The following is a 15,106-nucleotide window of genomic DNA, read 5'->3' on the forward strand; positions in this document are numbered from 1 at the left end:
TGGAACGGTACGGGTCGGTACTGGTACGACACCGGTATTTGAGGGTAAAAATCAGTGAATACCGGTGCCGAACCGGTACCGAAAATACACCCGATTTAGTAAAAGCACCAATACCCAATACTATTTGTTCATCCCTTAATGAACTTCATTAACTTCTAAAATATATAGGTAATTTGAATTTGAATTGTTTTACGGGTTTAAATCTAAGTGTGAATATCGCTAGGTATATTTTTAAATTTGTTACTTTGATTAAAAAAAAAAAGCTTAGAGAAAGGATTTTTAATAGGTATATTGGAAGATAACCTTACTCTTTTCTCTCTAATTTACCGTAGTTAAGTAAATAATAGTATGGAAGATGAAAATTATTAAAATATGCACGGAAAGAGAGGAGTTAGTTCCATAGGCAAATGGTTCAGAGTCCACGTGGGTGTATTTTATATCATTGAATTCCTAAAGACAATGGTGGCCCTTCTGGTGGGTCACCTGCTTACAAGTCAAGAGATTTAGACAGGCAAGAGGATCATCAAACCTGTGGGTCCCATTTCTCAATCAGGTAATCATTTTTTGATATTTTTTTTTCTTTTGCTTTGCATCAAACCAGCTCGGAATTTTATTTTTTTTAACGAAAAGGATATGATATACTGCAGTGAATTGCAAAAAAAGTTTACCACGCATACGTTATGTTAAGGTGTATCACCTCTCAATTATGTAACTTCTGATTTCCACTCTTTTGCTGATAAATAAAGATGACACATCATACATACTTTTCTATAGTCAGAATCGTTTTATTTATCTAATCTTTCACTGCACTTTTTTTGTTCCCCATCTCCTACTGGTTAAATACAAAGAATGACTAATGAGCTTCAAAACAATGTAAGATATCTTTTAAACCTCCACCATGTGATATAGTATATTAATCATATAGAGTTAAGTTCCTCTGAAAATAAAATAAACGTACGAAACGTACGAATTGAAAGAAAGTCAAAAAAAGTGGCAGTGGCATTTTGGTAATTATCAGCAACTTCAAAATTACTCTAGTAGAGTAATTTTGAGCTTCTGTAGAGTAATTTTGTAAAAGTTCATATAGAGTAACTTTGGTCGTGTAGGGTAATTATCAAAATTACACTAACCCCCCCCCCCCAAAAAAAAAAAAAAAAAAAAAAAAAAACCTAACCCCCCCCCCCCTAAAAAAACCTAAACCATTGTAAATGTTCATGTAGAGTAATTTTGGTCGTGTAGAATAATTATCAAAATTGTAGGGTAAATATTAAAATTACACTAAACACCCCCCCCCCACCCCCACCCCACCCCCCCCCAAAAAAACACCTAACCCCCCCTCCCCCCCAACTAAAAGCTAAAAACTAAACCATAAAGCTAAACCTCATAACTAAATGCTAACAAAATTATTCTACAAGACATTTTCCAAAATTACTCTACAGAAGTCAAAATTACTCTACAGATGATCAAAATTACTCTACAAGACACTTTTTGCTTTTTCCCAGTTATTTTGAAGTTGCTGATAATTACCAAAATGACACCGTCACTTTTTGCTTTTTCCCTCAATGCGTACGTTTCGTACGTTAATTTTGTTTTTATTTGATCCTTTACCTAATCATATATTTGTCTTTTTATTTGATAAATCATGTCCTCCAACACACAATTTAGGATCTTGAATATGTTCTAAATGGTAATTATCGCCTTCATACACAGATTATTTGATAAGAAGATAAGCACATGCTTAACAATCTATATCCTATGGTGAAGTTATAAATGATACCTTTACGTTGTTTTGGCATTCATTAGCCAAATATTTGTGTTTGTGCAATAGGTAAGGTGGGGAACCAAAAGATGTAACAAACCCCTAAATATGATACACGACTAATATTAATCATACGTAAGTGTATGTTTTGTATCACCTTTGTTTTTTGATAAAAAAAGCCACAAACTGAGATTGCGTAGAGGATGTTTTTTATGAGTGGTGTAATGGGGGTATACGCATAACTTGTGATACATAAATAAAAAAACCGCTAAATATTATGAGAACCGTGAAAACAAATGAAAAATCCGCAAGAACTTGTTCAAAAACAATTCAAATTCAAAAAAAAATTCTATACTTATCATTATTATTGGAATACAATGTTAGAAATTTAATTTACACGTTTAAATTTACGTGAATTCGTAAATAAAGAAAATTTACACATGTGTAAGTTTGCCATTTACACGTGTGTAAATCTGTTATATTTACACATATGTAAAAAATCTAAAAATAGTGATTTTGAAAGGAGAAATGAATTATTTGACGTTGTAAATTTTTTTTTATGTTGTATCTTAATTACAATGACGTTTGTATTAAAAAAAATTGGTTTTGATTGGTTTTTTCATTCGTTCTCATGGTTCTCGCAATATTTAGCGTTCTCAAGATAACCCTCCCCTATATATATATATATATATATATATATATATATATATATACATATATAGTGAAAGTGTAAAATACAATATTACTTAACGTGCGATGGTACGATATGAAATCACATATGAAGAAAAACAATAATCATGCATGGTTATGATTTTTGCTCATGTATGATTTATGGTTTTGTTCATGCGTGATTAGGGTTTTGAGGTTTATAACATGCGTGATTTTGTATCGAAACATATTTTTTTCTCTATATAAGTATAGCAATATGGTACTCATATTAAAGATAAAAAAACGTTCGTTATTATGGTGTAATTTTTTTTTTAAAGTTACGTATAAAAAGTTATTGATATTTAAAAAAGACCGGGGGGGGAGTTACATGTGCATTACCTAATTTCTAGTGGGTTTAAAAGACTATATTGTCCCTAGATATTTCAAATCAGTCCAAATTAAAGAAAATATTTTACAATTTGGTCCCTATTGATCTCAACCATTAGATTAAAAGATCTAATGGCTGAGATTCTTTCTTACTCTTCTCACACTTTAGGCCTTTTTTACAGGGTCCTTATATATATATATATATATATATATATATATATATATATATATATATATATATATATATATATATATATATATATATATATATATATATATATATATATATATATATATATATATATATATATATAGGACAAGGATAAATTGAAAACCCACTTGAGTTGAATAAACCCTGAAAACCCAATAATAACCATTGATTAGAGTGGATGAATGGCTAGGATGATTGTTTGCATATCTGATTATTTTTATCTCTTTCTCTCATTATTAAAATATATAATGTGTACCTAAAGGGTAGAATGGGAAGAATTTTACACTTATTTGACACAAACAAACAAAAACTCTGTATGTGTCAGATTTTTGTTTCTTTTTTATGTAATTCTCTTTTTTTTCATTTTTTATATACATCAGATCCATCTGTTATTTCTTTTTTATATACATTTGTATTTGTATTGCATAAAATGTAACATACATTTTTTAATTGTCAATTTATGCCACATTTGTAATAACACGCTTTATTTCTGTAACATAAAAATATTACATAGAAACGTAACATATAATTTTTACATGATCAAATGTTACATAGAAAGGTAACATAATTTTTACATGATCAATTTTACGTCGCATACGTAACACTTTTTTTGTAACACAAAAAAATGTAACATTCTGTTTCTGTAATAGATACTTTATTTTTTACAATAATCAGGAAAAAAAATTGACAGCACACTTTATTTTTACAAATAATCTAGAAAAGTGTAACAATGCACTTTATTTTCTGTAACGTACATTATTTCTGTAACACAAAAAAATGTAACAAACATTTTTGCTTTGACTGATTGTTGCATTTCTAACACAAAAAAATGTAACAACACACTTTGTTTCTGTAACAGTCACTTTATTATTACAATAATCTGGAAAAAATGTAACAACACACTTTGTTTTTACAACAATCTAAAAAAGTGAAACAATGCACTTTATCTCATCTGAACAAAAAAATAAAAAAAAGTGAAACAATGCACTTCAATCATAAAATCATAAAATCAGTAATAACATTCATCTCATCTAAACAAAAAAATAAAAAAAAAAGATGTAGATCTACGAAACACAAAAAAATGAAGATCTACAAAACACAAAGAATTGCAAATCTGAAAAGTGCAAATATGGAGGACCTTTTAGATCTGGAACATAAAAAATTACAAAAAAATGTTGGAGATCTACAAAACACAAAAAAAAATAAAGATCTACAAAAACACAAACATACTTATGGATCTGGATGATCTTTTAGATTCTGAACCTCATGTTCAACATCAAACATCTTTTGGATCATCTTCAACATCTGAAACAACATCTTCAACATCGGATTTGTTGACCACCGCCGGATCTGTGAACCGGGATCATCATTGAGGTTCGGTAACTCCGTACCGCCGGCAACATTTCGATGTTGTTGGCTGTTAGAATCAGCCATGTTAAATGCAAAATCTCTTCAATGGTGAGTAAGGATTCTCTCTTTAACACATTCTCTAAAATGTGTGAATAAATGAATGAAAAAGCTTCTGAAATCGAAGGTTGTGATAGTAAATGAATGAAAAAGCTGATGAAATGGAAGGTTGTGACAGTGAGAAGTGAGAGATGAAGTGAGAGATGAAGAAAGTCTACAAAAGAAAGTACTATATGCATTAATGAAAAAGCATGACAAAGAAATGAAGCTTTGAAACTAGGAAAAAGAAGTCTGCGTGTGCAGACATCACCAAAGCCATCAACACATGTCAACAATTAAACATGTAAAATTACTATCCTGTCCTTGGTTCTTTCAAATAAAAGATTAAACGTGGATCAATCCTAGCCACATATTAGAGTTTTCAGGGTTTAGTCAACTGGATTGAGTTTTCTCATTATAATTAGCCTATATATATATATATATATATATATATATATATATATATATAGAGTGGGGATCCTACGGAAAGTGTGTTTTTCCTAAAAAGTGTAAAAAGTCATAAAACACAATAATTTCAGGCATAAAACACACATAAAACTCACAAATAATAGAATGAATATTACTAAAACACCATATTCAAACTCTAATAGTCCATAAAAACTTCAAACACACCATCATAGAACTATGAATATAAAACACACAATGCTAAACAACATAAAACACAATAATATTTGTCATTCCATAATCAGAGCCTTAACATCTAAACACAACACAAAACCCACATACATGATGTTTTAGTAATCTTCATCATATTATTTGTGGGTTTTTGATGTGTTTTATGGTTGACATTATGGTGTTTCATGACTTTTTACACTTTTTAGGAAATTTGGACTTTCTGGCCAACTCCTAGCCTATATATATATATATATATATATATAGGAGAAGGATGTATAGAAAACCCACTTTAATTTAGAAAACCCGGGAAACTCAAAGCTCCCGATGTTTTTTTGTTTTGAAAAAATTTACACATGTTATATACATGTTTTTAAGGGTTTTGGGCAAAAAAAAATCAAAAAAGCGCCGAGTAGATATTTTTTTAAAAAATAAACAAGTTTTGGTGTAACACATGTTACATTCATCTGACATATTTGTAACATGTGTTACACCAAAACTTGTTTATTTTTTTAAAAAATATCTACTCGGCGCTTTTTTGATTTTTTTTGCCCAAAACCCTTAAAAACATGTATATAACATGTGTAAATTTTTTCAAAAGAAAAAAACATCGGGAGCTTTGAGTTTCCCGGGTTTTCTAAATTAAAGTGGGTTTTCTATAGATACTTACATTATATATATATATATATATATATATATATATATATATATATATATATGGTGGGAGTTGGCTACAAAGTCCATTTTTCCTACAAAGTATAAAAAATCATAAAACACTATAATGTCTACCATAAAACACACTCAAAACCCACAAATAACATAGTGAACATTACAAAAACACTATATTTGTGGGTTTTGTGTTGTGTTTTGGATGATAAGGCTTTAATTATCGAATGACTAACATTAGTGTGTTTTATATTGATTATCATGTTGTGTTTTATATTCATAGTTGTACGATGGTGTGTTTGAAGTTTTTAAGGACTTTTAGGGGTTTGGATATTGTGTTTTAGTGATCTTCACTATGTTATTTGTTGGTTTTGAGTGTGTTTTACGACTGAAATTGTGGTGTTTTATGGCTTTGTACACTTTGTAGGAAAAATGGACTTTGTAGCCTCACCCTATATATATATATATATATATATATATATATATATATATAGGGTAAGGTTCATTTGAGAACAACCTTTAGGGCCGGCTCTGGGCCCGGCAAACTAGTGCCGATGCCGGAAGCCCAAATGTAACAATTCTCACTAAAATTAAATACTTAGTATGTTAATTATCTATTAAGGAAACCCTAATTAAGAAACCCAAGCAATTCTGCATAAACCCTAAAATTTTCATCACAATCGGAATCAGGATCAGGGCCCCTAAAACTCGGGAGGGGGGGGTAAACCCTAGCTGATAATTATCTTCAAAATTTGCTGTAGAATGCAAATTCAGTCGAAATGTCAACTCAGCCAAACTACCTGGACAGGAACCTACCCTACCCTAAAATTTTTACCCGTCGCGCCACACGACAGGTGCACATGTCCCTGTCGCGACACGCGAGGGAGGCAATTTTTCAGTATAAATAGGGGGGTTGGCACTTGAATTTTGATGTTAGTTCGACGTCCAAATTCCAATCATACGTTGAGTTATAGCAGAAACAGTCCACAACACACACGATTCACGAAGTGCTGCCGTAAAACAGGGTAATAACTCGATCGCTATTACGATTCAACGTCCGATCGATTAAAACTATCCAACGATTGTATGAGTGCTGCCCAAATTGGGTTTATACTTTATCATTCATCGTGATTTCAACTTGAATGTTTGAGTGTTGTCCGAACTCGGACTATACTCTGTCATTCGTTGTGAATCCGCTGGATATTTAAGTATTGCACTTTGTCAATCATTGTGAGGGTTTAATCTCGTGAATTGTCGTAAATGCTGTATTAGTTATTAACCCCGTTTGTGTGCATTGTGAATTAAATTAGGTTAATCAAGGCTAATCAGTAGGCTTATACACTCCTCGTTAAATCTGCAATGTGAGTCATTCTCTTTTTATCAACTGTTTTACAAAACTCCAAGTTATTTTCAAAGTTATAATTACAGGGATTAAGTCTATGTAATCACCAAATTACAGCCGGTATGTGGGGTTTTGTATACATTACTTGATAACCGTCACCATAGGACAACGAGTTAGCCAAGGGGTGATATGACCATAGTCACAGACACCATCGGGCAATGAGGCTACCGATGGCTGGTCGAGTGACAAATACTGTGGGTAGTTGGTTTGATATCAGAAACATTGTAATCGCTCTTAATACTGCAAATTATAACCAATGTGTCATTTTTAGTAAACTAAATGATTCACTCAGTATTTCCCCGCTGACAAAACTTTTTTTTCAAACATGTTTCAGGTGATCTATTGTGATCCAAGAAAAGTGCCGTGAAGCACTACAAGCTTAGAGAAGTGGCTCAATGTAAATAAATAAAGAAACATGTTTTGTAAAATAAAGATTTCCCGGTGAAATCACCTTATTGTAAATTACAAGGTTTTATCCCTAAATTATGCAAACGGGCAGTTTTAATATTAAAAGATCTTGTTTTTAAAAAGACTTCCGCTATCACTTAAATTAATACCACAGGATTTCCCGCCTCGCGGCTCTGGACCGGGTCAACCCGGGGCCGAGGGCCGTGACACCAAAATTTCAAAGGGCCCGAAAAGTTTTTATAAGCTTGTATATATTTATTAAATTATATATTTAGTATATTCATCCGTTTATTATGCAAAAAAATATTGGTGGTGTAGTGGCAAAAATCATCTCAAAATAATCTAAAGGTCTCAAGTTCGAGTCTTCACTCAATCACTAATTTTTTTTATTTTTTTTTATTTTTTGTAATTCATTTACCCTTAACCATAATTTTGGGCCCAATTTTTTTCTCCACCCGAGGCCTAAATTTTTTCAAGAGTTTTCGAAGACGGCTCTGACCACCTTTATTGTGAGAACCATGAGAACCAATGTGAACACACCAAAAAAACCTAAAAAAACTTAACCCCCACCACACCCCCCCCCAACCAAGCTAAAATGCTAAAAACTAAACCCCAAAAAAACCTTAAAAAATCTAAAAAACACACAAAAAAATATTTTTTTAGTATTTTTTACATTAAAATCGCTACTTTTAGTAGCCAAAAAAATTAATTTTTTTTGTAACGAAATATAGCGATTTTTTATAAAAAATATTAAAAAAAATAAATTTTTTGTGTGTTTTTTTAGCTATTTTTAGATATTTTTGGTTGGGTTCATATTGGTTCTTGCGGTTCTCGCAATAAAGGGTGGTTCCTAATGGATCATTCTCCTATATATATATAGGGTTGAGTTCATTTCAGAACTCTAAATAACTACAGAACTTTCAGAACTCATAATAAACAATCATTTTATATATAAGTTTTTGTATTTAGTATCTTTTTATCATCTATTATATGTATTTCTTTGATTACATACATGTTAAAAGTAGTTTACATATGTTTAATTGCCAAATTTATATATATGTGTCATAACTAGTTACATATATGTAAAAAAAACTAGTTTACATATATGTAATTATAAAATTACATATAAAAAATGATAAAATTACTTTTAACATGTATGTAATCGTAAAAATACACATAATAAATGATAAAATTATCCTAAACATAAAAATATATAAATAAAAAGATTGTTTATTAGGAGTTCTGCGAGTTTTATAAATATTTATGGTTCTGAAATGATCCTGACCCTATATATATATATATATATATATATATATATATATATATATATATATATATATATATATATAAAAGGTGTTTTAATCGAATTTTTTATTGAAAATAGAAAAAAAAGTAAATTTAGTTAAAGTATCGTATTTAAAGAGTTAAAACAACCACATCCATACAATAATAATAATAATTATTATTATTATTATTATTATTATTATTATTATTATTATTATTATTATTATTATTATTATTATTATTATTATTATTATTATTATTATTATTATTATTGAATGACAAAGTACTTTTGAGTAAAAGGAAGGAATGACTAAACTTAGTAAATGACTAAACTTAAACGGACATAAAATAGATTTTTTATATAAAAATTATTGATTAATTACGATAAGTTCCATTAAAAATCCTATTTTTAATACTAGATAGCCCGATTATCAATTAACATTTAGAATAATTTTAATTAATCGTGTCATGAATTTCTATCGATATAGATATAGATGGCAAACGGGCAACAAGTTGCACCGCTATCTATTTTTGAATAGCAAAAATTAATTATTATATATGTAGTTAGAAAACACATTTTATGTTTACATCTATGTAAATGTAACTACTTATGTAATTATTTAAATGTAAACGAATGTAAATAGACGAATATAAATGAGTGAGTAATACGTGTGTTGATGTTCCTTCATTTAATCAAACAAACAAAAGAATTTATTCACGTCTGTTCATTTATTAAATAAGCGAAATATAAACTAACTCTCCGCAAGTTCACAAATTATAAGCATTCACTTAGTTTACAGGTGTACTAGATAAAAACATGCAAAAAGATTGCTAGAAAACACGAGACGAGGAATTAGGCGGAGAATATATAATGATTTAAAAAAGTATTGATGTGGTTGTAGTTTGTCTAGTTTAATAAATATCTATTCCATGTGTTTGTAGTTTTTTTTAACTTATTGTATGTTTGTTTTATAGGATTTTATTTATCATTGTTTAGGTTTGAATTCTGTAGTAGTATTTTAACTTATTCAATGTAATTAAATAATAATCAATTAATATAATCTTCAAGTACCTACATACTTGTTTTAAAATAATAATCAATTAATATAATCTTCAAGATCAATTAGAATATTTTTCCCTACGTTCAAACTCAAGGTCTCAATTGGATTATTTAAAAAAATACAGTTTAATATAAATCGAAGTAAATGGTTAACCAAGAATAAAGAAATTTCTTATGTTAAAGTAACACACAAAATTGGGTGTAAAATGGACACCAAAAGAAGTGATGGCGATAGTAACCTTAATAAGTGTGTATATTATATGAAACAAATGAAGTCACATAAATTAAAATCACTGAAAAGATATTAAATCCAAAGTATATGTCACTATTTGGTTGACAGAATGAAATGGAATTTATTTCCATTTTTAGCCTTAGATCATGTTTGTCTTAGATAAGGTTCATGTATAAGGTCTAGTTAGGGGTTGTTTGGTAGCATCTGAATGGTTATTAAGAGGCTACCTTTTAATGGAACCATTAAAAATTTTACTAATGAGATGGTAGAAGAATGTGACAAGTGATGATTTACCATTCAGAGGTTGCCTCTTAACCATTAAGACTTGAGGTTACATCTTATTCATTCAGAGGTTTTAAACCATTAAGAGCTAGCATCTGAATGGTCATTAAGAGGCTATCAAACAGCCCCTTAGACATGTTTGTGTTGAGATATTTCAGTCGATATAGTAATCATGCTTTTAAAAAGGTCAACAACTAATCAAGATGTTTCGATTGGTCACCAAATTGTCTAGAGAAAGTTCGGTTTGGTAGTTCAAGCCGCTTTCCTTAATTTAGTAACTTGATCTTGAACCCTATGACGTGTTAGAAGTTAGCGTGTTTGGCAGTATTACATGGATTTTGTTTGGGTCGTATTATTGGCACACTTTGGGAAATTAAATCGATACCCTCAATACGCATCGTATAGGCCTATACGATGCTTATTGAGGTTGGTTCAAACTTCTAGGTCAGTCAAAGGCTGACAATGTCCCCTTATAAAAAAAGTAATACACATCGTATAGGCCTATACGATGCGTATTGAAGGTGTCGATTTAATTTTTTAATTTTGCAATGTAGCTTTCTGTCACGCGGTAGCTTTCCGTCACGCGAATGAAGAAGCAGCACTTTGGACATTTGTTGCTCTTCAAACATCTAGGAAACATTATTTGAGAAAACCCCTGAATTTATCTAAGCTGTAGAATGAGATCTCCACTGTTGGGTTATCATCTTTCAACCACATTTTCCTTAAATTTATCGATTCTGTTTTTCAACGGGGATGAAATGCAATGACTCCTCTCAATTGAATAGACAAACACTTGCTTCATAGAACTCACTTGAATCGTCTCGGATGTAATAACAGTATGATGTGTGTAAAATGCAACATATAAAACACATCAATTAAGGCATAAAACTAACCCTTTTTAAGTACTAATGTTGGAAAAAGAGTGTTTTTGTCTTCCTTTTGTATTTTCAGGATGAAATGAGCTCAAAATCACAAAAGAAGCAAAAAGACCACTAATTCTACCATAAATACAAGAAAAGGAACAAAAGTAGACTGCCCGGACCCTCAACGGCACCTCCCAAGGCAAAAAGAAGGAAACAGAGTCTGAACACGCCCCGTGTCCAGCGAACACGGGGGCGTGCCCAGGAAGCAGCAGAAAAGACAAACCAGTAGAAGCTTCCATTGCCCACCACGGGGCCGTGTCCAGCGAGCACGGGGGCGTGGTGAAAGTACAGCAGGCGCATTAATTGTAATTCGCAATTACAATTAATGAAGAGAGAGAGTGTCAGGCGGGCACGGGGCCGTGTCCAGCGGACACGGGGCCGTGTCCAGCCTTCTGTTCAGCCTATAAATAGAGGAGCTTGGCTTCATTCTCTCTCATCCCTTGGCACACCACCTCTCTCACACTTCATCCACCACCCACCACCACCATAACACCATCATCCACCACCATCATCCATTGTCCATCGTAGAGTGTGTGAGTCGTCTCGGGATCCAAGATTGATCGTAAGAGTTCTTGACAATCAAGGCCATGTTTGCCTAAGTCTCTTACATCACTTGGTGAAGACAAGTGTTTAGTATAATACTTTTTATTTTTAATCTTTTGCACGTTTTATTTGGTTTTGTATTAATGACTTTAATATCTAGTTACTTATGTTGAAGGTGATCTTTCCTTATCGTTTGTCCGTGGTGTCTTGGCGTTATTTTACTGTCTATATAAAATAAAAGATTTTCACCATTCATATCTCCACGGTCTATATGGAGGTATGTTGGCTACCTGGTCGGGGGTTAAGGGAACGGTTTGGTAAGGGTCTTGCCCTTGTTCAGCGTTTAGAGGTCCTGCTTGGGACCTGGGTCAAATTTAGTAGGATCTCCTTCAATGCCCGTAGGTATTGGATGGCGGGGATCCAAACTCTTTGACCCCCTCATAAGTTAACTACTATTAATACTATAACCCGGCTATTTAGGACTGTATCCCTGCTGACTCAGACTACTTAGCCGAGGGTAACGTCACCGCCAAAAGCGGGGCCTACCATAATTTGCATTAATAACTTAATTCATTATCTTTCAATAATCCGACCCTTTAGGATTGTATCCTTGCTGACTCAAACTACTGGGTTGAGGGTAACGTCGCCTTCAAAAGAGGGGCCTACTACAATAACTAAGATAATCTCTTAAACAAGTGCAAAAGTGCGAAAATAATCAAAGGTTATACTAATACACGTGTCGGAACCAAGTGATTCATCTTGTCTATCTGTTTTTATTTTATTTTTATTTTCAGCATTTTAGTTAGTTTTTATTTTTCTTAGTTTAAAACATTTTTCTAACCTTTTTGATTTGATTAGACGTTGAGGATAAACCGGTATTAAAAGCTCTTGTGTCCTTGGACGACCTCGGTATCTTACCAACACTATACTACGTCCACGATGGGTGCACTTGCCCATATGTGTGTTTAGTGTTAGTAAATATCGTGTTTTATAAATTTAAAACTTGGCTAAAAGTGTAAAAAGGGCTTAAATATATATCTAAAAACATATATACACTAACACGCATCAAGTTTTTGGCGCCGTTGCCGGGGACACAAGGATTTTAAGAAAGTTAGGAATCAACGGCCTAATCATATTTTTATTTTTCTTTAATTTTTTAGGATTTTTTTTAATTTTTTAGCTTCTGCAGAGCTCAGCACGGGGCCGTGCCTGGTCGGACACGGGCCGTGCTCAGCAAAGTTACTGGCAGTTTTTGTTTTTCAAGTTACAGAAGGCTGACCACGGGGCCGTGCCGGTGCAACACGGGGCCGTATCCAACTTCCAGTAACTGGGATCTGGAAAACAATCACTGTATTTCCGACCACGGGGCCGTGTTCGCTCAACACGGGGCCGTGGTGAACCTTCTGACCGACATTCTTTTTTGTTTTTATTGCAGGACTTGGAACCCGACACCATCCTCACGTAGTGTATGAGCTCCAGTTCCAATAAAGACATAAAAGAACCACTAGAAGAACCCGAACGCTTTCTCAGAAAAAGGTTAAAAGCAAAAAACCAAGAGAAGGTTTCGGGTGATCCACCCCCAATGGCGGACCAACGTACCCTTATGGATTATCTACGGCCCACCGTAGGTAATCTAGGCGCCGCTATCAATGCTCCGAATGTCGAAGCCAATAACTTCGAGCTTCGACCGCATTTGATACAAATGCTCCAAAACTCCGCAACCTTCCACGGGCTTGCGGACGAGGATCCCCATCTACATATAACTAATTTCTTAGAAATATGTGATACCTTTTGGATCAATGGGGCATCAAACGACGCCATCCGCCTCCGTATGTTTCCATTCTCACTGAAAGACCGAGCGAAAGCTTGGCTCAACACCCTCCCAGCTGGATCGGTAAACACCTGGGATGAACTAGCCCAAAAATTTCTATATAAGTATTTCCCTCATTCTAAAACTGCTAAATTAATGGCTGAAATTAATACATACTCACAAGAGGATGGGGAATCCTTATATGAAACTTGGGAAAGGTTCAAGGAGCTATTACGCAAGTGCCCCCATCACGGCCTCGCAATATGGCAACAAGTATCCACTTTCTATAATGGATTGTTGCCACATACTAGGCAGACACTTGATTCTAGCTCCGGGGGACTTTTAAGTAATCGACGCCCACACGAAATATACAATCAAATTGAGGAAATTGCTCAAACCAATTTTCAATGGCACACTCCCCGGGGAAATAAGTCTATCGCCCCGGGCGCCCATAAGGTAGACGAAAGCACCTCTTTACAAGTCCAAATCGAGGCCCTTTCTTCAAAAATAAAAAATTTAGAAATGACAAAAACAGTCTCGGTTATGGCTTGTGAGGGGTGTGGTGGGTCACATGAAAATTGGAGTTGCATGAAAGAAACGGACGATCAACAAGAAATGGTAAACTACATTGATAATAGACCTAGGCCGTCGGGTCCTCCAACGGGAACCTACAACCAAGGATGGCGAAACCACCCAAACCTTGGTTGGAGGGAAACCGGCAATAGTAGTAACCAACAAACCCAACGAACAAACTTTCAGCAATCAAGAAATGAGTCACAAAATTTCACTCAACAACAAGGTGGAAGAGAAAGGCTCGAAGATACTATATCTCGCCTCGTCTCCGACACCGATAAGAAAAACTCGGAAAGATTTCTACAATTAGAATCTAATTTTAGGAATCAACAAGCTAGCATTCAAAACATAGAAAAACAAATAAATCAACTAGCACAAAATTTTTCCGAGAGACCGCAAGGCGCATTACCTAGCAATACCGAAACAAACCCAAATGCGCAAGTTCACCTCATCACACTACGAAACCGCACCGTAGGGCCTGCAGAAGTACCTCCAGCAACAGAAGAAACAACGCCTACACATCCGCAGGAAAAGAACTCTCCCCCATCACCAGAGCCTATCAAGGCTCCTCGAGTTCCGTACCCCGGTAGGTTAATTCGTCAAAAGACCAATGAGCAATTCGCAAAATTCGAAAGTTTGCTAAAACAATTGCATGTCAATATTCCTTTTATCGAAGTCCTAACCCAAATGCCCAAATACTCTAAATTTATGAGGGACTTCCTTACACATAAAAAGAAAATTGAAAATTTGCAATTAGTTAATTTAGGCGAAGAATGCTCTGCCCTCGTACTCAATAAACTACCCCAAAAGAAGATCGATCCCGGAAGTTTCACGATTCC

General features: G+C 33.3%; 1 non-coding gene across 1 annotated transcript; it reads right to left on the reverse strand.

Annotated features, from left to right (window-relative positions):
• Window positions 1-13,844: 13,844 nt before the first annotated feature.
• LOC118482382 lies at window positions 13,845-13,951 on the reverse strand. Its single transcript, XR_004868423.1, has one exon. It is a non-coding gene; the product is annotated as a small nucleolar RNA R71 (small nucleolar RNA).
• Between the last annotated feature and the right edge of the window lie 1,155 nt (window positions 13,952-15,106).

This window comes from Helianthus annuus, chromosome 9 (genome assembly GCF_002127325.2).
Source record: "Helianthus annuus cultivar XRQ/B chromosome 9, HanXRQr2.0-SUNRISE, whole genome shotgun sequence".
Taxonomy (NCBI): Eukaryota; Viridiplantae; Streptophyta; class Magnoliopsida; order Asterales; family Asteraceae; genus Helianthus; species Helianthus annuus.